We start from the raw sequence: 7581 nt of genomic DNA, 5'->3' as shown, positions 1-7581 counted from the left end.
TCCTTCGATTTGCACGAAATTTGGCATAACGTACTGAATTATGTTTGAAACGATGTGTGTTAAATTTCGTGAAAATCGGTTGAGTTTTCGATATAGCTCCCATATATATGTTCGTCCGATTTAAGGTAAATGGTGCACCAAAGTCCCTTTATATGCTTCGATTTGCACAAAATGTGCCTTAGCGTACTAAATAGAGTCTAGAATGATGAGTGGTGAGTTTCGGGAGAATCGGTCGAGATTTCGATATATTTTCGTCCGATTTTCGGTAAATAGTGCACCAACGTCATTATATGTCCTTCGATTTGCACAAACTTTGGCGCAGCGTAATGAATTAGGTCTAGAATGGCGTATGTTAAATTTCGTGAAAATCGGTTGAAATTTAGATATAGCTCTCATATATATTTTCGTGCGATTTTAGGTAAATAGTGCCCCAAAGTCCCTTTGTATCCTTCGGTTTGCACAAAATTTGGCTTAGTGTAGTAAATTGAGAACGAGAATGATGAGTGGTGAGTTTTGGGAAAATCGGTCGATATAGCTCCCATATATATGTTCGTCCGATTTTATGTAAATGGTGCACCAAGGTCCCTATATACATGCTTCGACTTGCACAAAATTTGGCATAGCGTACTGAATTAAGTCTAAAACGATGTGTGTTAAATTTTGTGAAAATCGATTCAGATTTAGATATAGCTCCCACATATAGATTATATTTTTAACAATGCGGCGTACCGAATAGCGTGTATCAATTTTGCCATAAATCGTTTTCCACAAATTTTCCCCATGTTACGCAGACGGCTCTAAATCTGCTCGAATGAAATTAATGTTAGGATAGGTTATAGAAAGAGGGAGCATAGACATGCAATTGTTAGGATACATATGTACAATATACCCAAAATGGTAAAGGGTATCATATAGTCGGCCCAGTCCGACTTTACTATTTTCCTTATTATTTTCAAATTTGGCCCACTGTCCCATTTATATGCCACAGCACGTTTCCAAATTTTTAAGTTCATCGATGTACACCACCAACAATACAACTTTAGCATTCTCATTGAACCGTATAGAAAAACAGGACTTATTCAAACCTGAGCCTTTTATTGAACAAAATGTTGAATTGTGCAAAATAAGCCGATTTGCAACATGAATTGCATACAAAATTTTGAGTAAACAATTGAAAATTGCAAAAAAAAAATATTGTAACGCACGCACCTCAATACTGGTGCTGCTGCAGCAGCAGCAGTATCAGAAGCCATGGCCTGATTGTCTGTCATCAACCATCGAAAAGCGGATAATTAAAATGACAGAATTGTGATCCTAACAGGACACACACACCCACAAAAAACTACTCCAAATACAGAAGCAATAAAACACACACACACATTGCCAGAAAATGCTGTTGCAGGAGAAACCACAAAAAAATGTTGGAGAGCGACGGAAAAAAATTGGATGATTTTAAACATTTAAATTGAAAATAACCTACAAATAAAATATTTAAATTAAATCAACACAATAAAATTCACGAAGTTTAAACAACTTGTGTGTGTGTGTGTGTGTTAAAAATAACAATGTATACACACACTGACAAGGATGTGCTGCCGATTGTTTATTTTTTTAATTTTCTAAAAATAGAAAAAATAAATCCTCAGCATTCGGAGGTCCCTTTGTTTATGTAAACAAATATTGAAATTATTCTCTCCTTCAAGGATTTCTAAGCAGGAAATTTTCAACTCCTTTTGTCAATTGACATGGAACAGAATGCAACATTTTCAAACATCTCCCCGTTTATTTGCTGAGCGTTTGTTTACAAACTCGTTGGTTGTCTTCCTGCTCGACTTCTTGCCTGCCTGCCTGCTCGTAAGGAGGTTCCATCGAAATGTCCATGTCATTTGACACCCATAAACAACAATAACAAGTCATTCATTACCAATTGAAATTCGAATGTCTTCGTGGCGAACACCATGTGTGAAGGCATTCGGCTATGGTGGCATTTTTGAGTCTTGGGCGAGTGTTAAGGAAATTTCCACCTTGAGGTGCTGGTATTTGTCAATTGGTTGGTTGGTGGTAACCTAGACACATCTTTTGTCACCATTATCACCGAACTATTATCTGCGTCATTCTCAATGTCGCCATGATAAACATAGGCAGTAGGTGACGATGGTGGTAGGGGTGGTAATGATTGTTAGTTTGCTTGGACTTGGAACCTCACCTATGTACATTGATGAGGGTGGGTAATTGACAAAGTCGGACAGGGCAATCTGAAGAAATGCAGTTCAGTTTTTATACATTTTTAAAGAATTTTTAAAGAATATTCTTTAAGTCCCATATTTTTATCAAGGACCATAGAAGGTGTGGTTTTTTTTATAGACATTTTTTTCACGGTCTACAAAAGGTGTGAATTTTTTTAAAATAATTTGTTTCAAGGTCTACAAAAGGCGTGGATGTCGATGTTAAATTGTAAACAAAGTACAGGTCGCATTTATAATCCGAATTGGATGAAATTTGGCATAGGTCACTTATTCGTTCCAAGGACGAACCCTATTGACAGAGAGCACTGAATTAGGTATAGATTGATGTGTGTCAAGTTTCCTGAAAATCGGTCCAGATTTAGATATAGCTGCCATATATATTTCCGTCCGATTTAATGTCAATTGTGCACCAAAGTCCCTATAAATCTTTCGATTTGCACGAAATTTGGCATAGAGTACTGAATTCGGAACAGAATGATGTGTGCCAAGTTTTCGAAAATCGGTTCAGATTTAGATATAGCTCCCATATATATTTTCGTCCGATTTAAGGTAAATGGTGCACCAATCCTATATATCTTTCGATTTGCACGAAATGTGGCTCAGCGTACTGAATTAAGCCTAGAATGATATGTGCAAAATTTCGTGAAAATCGGTCAATGTTTAGATACAGCTCCATGTAAATTTTTGTCCGATTTAAGGTAAATGATGCAACAAAGCCCCTATATCTCTTTCGATTTGCACGAAATTTGGCACAGCGTAATAAATTAGGTCTAGAATGATGTGTGTTAAGTTTCGTGAAAATCGGTTCAGATTTAGATACAGCTCCCACATATAGTTTCCTTCGATTTTAAGCAAATGGTGCACCAAGGTCCCTTAATATCTTTCGATTTGAACGAAATTTGGCACAGCGTAATGAATTAGGTCTAGAATGATGTGGGCAAAGTTTCGTGAAAATCGGTTCAGATTTAGATATAGCTCCCATATATATTTTCTTCCGATTTTAGGAAAATGGTGCTCTTAAGTAGCTATATATCTTAAGATTTGCACGAAATTTGGTCCAGCATAATGAATTAGGTCTAGAATGATGTGTGTTAAGTTTCGTGAAAATCGGTCCAGATTTAGATATAGCTCCCATATATATTTTCGCCCGATTTAAGGTAAATGGTGCACCAAAGTCCCTATATAAACATGTCGATTTGCACGAAATTTGGCACAGAGTAATGAATTCGGTCGAGAATGATGTGTGTTAAGTTTCGTGAAAATCGGTTCAGATTTAGATATAGGTCCCATATATAGTTTCGTCCGATTTTATGCAAATGGTGCACCAAAATCCCTAAATATCTTTCGATTTGCACGAAATTTGGCACAGAGTAATGAATTCGGTCGAGAATGATGTGTGTTAAGTTTCGTGAAAATCGGTTCAGATTTAGATATAGCTCCCATATATATTTTCATCAGATTTAAGGTAAATGATGCACCAAAGCCCCTAAATATATTTCGATGTGCACGAAATTTGGCACAGCGTAATGAATTAGGTCCATAATGATGTGTGTTAAATTTCGTGAAAATCGGTTGAGATTTAGATATAGCTCTCATATATATTTTCGTCCGATTTAATGTAAATGGTGCACTAAAGTCCCTATATATCTTTCGATTGGCACGAAATTTGGCGCAGCGTAATGAATTAGATCTAAAATGATGCGTGTTAAGTTTCGTGAAAATCGGTTAAGATTTAGATATAGCTCCTATGTATAGTTTCGTCCGATTTTATGCAAATGGTGCACCAAAATCCCTAAATATCTTTCGATTTGCACGAAATTTGACATAGCGTAATGAATTAAGTCTAGAACGATGTGTGTTAAGTTTCGTGAAAATTGGTTCAGATTTAGATATAGCTCCCATATATATTTTCTTCCGATTTTAGGAAAATGGTGCTCTTAAGTAGCTATATATCTTTAGATTTGCACGAAATTTGGTCCAGCATAATGAATTAGGTCTAGAATGATGTGTGTTAAGTTTCGTGAAAATCGGTTCAGATTTAAATATAGGTCTCATATATAGTTTCGTCCGATTTTATGCAAATGGTGCACCAAAGTCTCTATATATACATGTCGATTTGCACGAAATTTGGCATAGGGTACTGAATTAAGTCTATAATGATGTGTGTTTAATTTCGGTTCAGATTTAGATATAGCTCTCATATATAGTATCGCCCGATTTTATGTAAATGGTGCACCAAAGTCCCTATATATCTTTCGATTTGCATTAATATTGGCATAACGTACTGAGTTGAGTCTAATGTGATGTCTGCCGAGATTCGTGGAAATCGGTCCAGATTTAGATATAGCTTCTATATATATTTTCGTCCGATTTAATGTTAATGGTTCACCAAACTCTCTACATATCTTTCGATTTCCACGAAATTTGGCACAGCGTAATGAATTAGGTCCAGAATGATGTGTGTTAAGTTTCGTGAAAAACGGTCTAGATTTCGACTCTAAATCTGCCCGAACGAATTTAAATTTAGCATAGGTTGCAGAAAGGCATGTGTATGTTCCTTCGAGGGAACACTGACATGCTATTGTAAGGATACATATGTACAATATACCCAAGGTGGCGGATGGTATCATATAGTCGGCTACAGTTCGACTGGTTATTTAAGGTATTTTGTTTATTAGCCCTTGCGGGCTTTGAAAAATTGTCATAATAAACATTAATATTTTAACGTCTACTATGGCGAGGTATTGGTTAAAGTTTTCAATTAGCAATAATTGCACCTCAGCTAGAGCTTCATGGGTTACAATACTGCCACTGCGCAAGTCTAGCCAGTGGTGGAGATTCTTGAATTTATTGTGATTGTTTGTTCTTCGAGGTAATGAGAATTATGCGAAGGCTATGAAGGCTACCCTTTACATCGAAGTGCATAATTCAATTGGAAGTTGCATTAAATGAGAGTTTATCAAGGTACCTAAATAGGTTGTAGGACGAGAAATATTTTTTGATGTATATTTTGCAAATTTATTGCCTCCTTAATGCTTCAGATTTTTTTTCAGTTCAATATTTTCCTTCCCTCAATATTTTGTACTTGTACAATTGTGCGGTCCTTTATCTCCCATTAACTTTCAACCCCCATCCACTCTTATACTCATTTATAAGCATATTAAGTTCCTTCCCTATTTTTTCATAACAAAAGCTTCAGGACCAGTTTTGAGCTTTTTTCATCCCCACAGCTTCTTGCACCTACTATTCGATTTCATTGCATGGTGGTTGCGATCTGTTGAATTCATGCCCTTTATAATTCTCATTACCTCCACGAAAGTGGAATCTTAAAATGCTAGGCTCTGACACTGTACCGTTAGCCTTGCGCAGTGGTAATATCGTAACCAATGAAGCTCAGCTGAGGTGCGATTATTGCTAGTTGAAAACTTTAACCAATACCTCGTCATAGTGGACGTGCAATACCGTCCATTATGCCAATTTTTGAAAGCCCGCAAGGGCCAATCAATTGATCAATTAAAAAAAATATATATATAGATGAGAGATAAATCCGATAAAGGAGATAGTTAGGATTTGAAGGGTTAGCTACTATACCAAGGACTTAAGTTCATTGGAAATAATTCCTTAAAATGGGATTGTTCCCGAAACACCCGATCGTGGATTTTTTTTTATTAGGAGATAGTTAGGATTTGAAGGGCAAGCTACCATACTAAGGACATGCTATCGTAAATAGGGTGTCAAGGGCATGCTACCATACCAAAGACTATACTATACTAAGGACTTAAGTTCATTGGAAATTTGATTTTCCGAAATAATTCCGTAAAATGGAATTGTTTCCGAAAAACCCGATCGTGGATTTTTTTTATTAGGAGATAGTTAGGATTTGAAGGGCAAGCTACCATACCAAGGACATGCTAACGTAAATAGGGTTTCAAGGGCATGCTACCATACCAAAGGCATTTTGACTTAAGTCCATTGCCTATTTGACCATCGGATTTAAATGACCTAAAGGATAGTTTTCCCAAAAAATGGATCTTAAATTTCCCAAGAGGTTAGATTTGGTTACTCTATGAAAAAATTTTATTTCCCATTTTCCGATATATAACTGTATGACCTCGTTACCCTATTGTCCATGTACATATGTGTGTCTCTACTCAGACTCAATTCTCAAGCAAATATTGATCGAAGTTGAGGGTGGGGCGATTTATAAGTGTCAACAAAATACCCAATGTCGCCACACACAGATAATGCAAGCAAATCCTTCACGGAGGGTACCTCTCGTTGGACAATTTTCTTTTCGTTGGAGACAATTGCAGTAACAACAACAACAACCAACTGTAAGAATTCGAATATCTAAAATAAATACTGGTAAGATACAAGAAGTACTCAAAAAAAAACAACAATAGTTGGGTGAAGCATATCCATCAATTTGTTCGATTATGTGGTAAGTGCTCAAGGAACGAATGAACGAATAAATGTGGCACAGTGGGGTGACTTTTTAAATACAAGTATTTGTTCAAATATTTTTTCAGACGCCTAAATAAGGTTTCGATTTAAAAAAAATATTCTTCCAAGGCTCTATATAAGGCGTGGATTTTTAAAATAACTTTTTTCCAACATCTATATATGGCCGGGCCGAACTTTGCACACCCTCCACCATAGATATAATGGTACAGGTACTTGAAATAAATATATAGGGAACATACCAAAAAGTGTATCTACAAAGACATTTCTAAATATTGGTCCTAGACAAATATCGGAGTAAACTATATAGGGGACCTATACCTAAATATAAATCATTACGCCATGCCAAATTTCGTGCAAATCGAAAGATATATGGGACTTTGGTACACCATTTATGTAAAATCGGACGAAACTATATATGGGAGCTATATCTAAATCTAGACCGATTTTCACGAAACTTAACACACATCAATCTAGACCTAATTAATTACGCCATGCCAAATTCCGTGCAAATCGAATGATATATAGGGACTTTAGTGCGCAATTTACATAAAATCGGACGAAACTATATATGGGAGCTATACCTAAATCTTGACCGATTTTCACGAAACTTAACACACATCAGTCTAGACCTAATTCATTACGCTGTGCCAAATTTCGTGCAAATCGAAAGATATATAGGAACTTTGGTACACCATTTACATTAAATCGGACGAAAATATATATGGGAGCTATATCTAAATCTGAACCGATATTCTCGAAATTTAACACACATCATTCTTGACCTTATTCATTACGCTGTGTCAAATTTCAAGCAAATCGAAAGATATATGGGGACTTTGGTACACCATTTACATTAAATCGGACGAAAATA

General features: G+C 36.1%; 2 non-coding genes across 2 annotated transcripts; one reads left to right on the top strand and one right to left on the bottom strand.

Annotated features, from left to right (window-relative positions):
• Nucleotides 1–4923: 4923 nt before the first annotated feature.
• On the bottom strand, nt 4924–5069 carry LOC133336560 (U4 spliceosomal RNA). The gene has a single exon (XR_009754548.1). It is a non-coding gene; the product is annotated as a U4 spliceosomal RNA (small nuclear RNA).
• A 534-nt stretch (nt 5070–5603) lies between these two features.
• LOC133336559 (U4 spliceosomal RNA) lies at nt 5604–5744 on the top strand. The gene has a single exon (XR_009754547.1). It is a non-coding gene; the product is annotated as a U4 spliceosomal RNA (small nuclear RNA).
• Nucleotides 5745–7581: the final 1837 nt, after the last annotated feature.

Source organism: Musca vetustissima, unplaced genomic scaffold (genome assembly GCF_032173495.1).
Source record: "Musca vetustissima isolate MV318-11 ecotype Yass unplaced genomic scaffold, APGP_CSIRO_Mvet_v1 utg165577, whole genome shotgun sequence".
In the NCBI taxonomy this organism is placed as follows: Eukaryota; Metazoa; Arthropoda; class Insecta; order Diptera; family Muscidae; genus Musca; species Musca vetustissima.
Note: the sequence above shows the minus strand (reverse complement) of the source record. Positions and strands in the feature narration are given on the sequence as shown.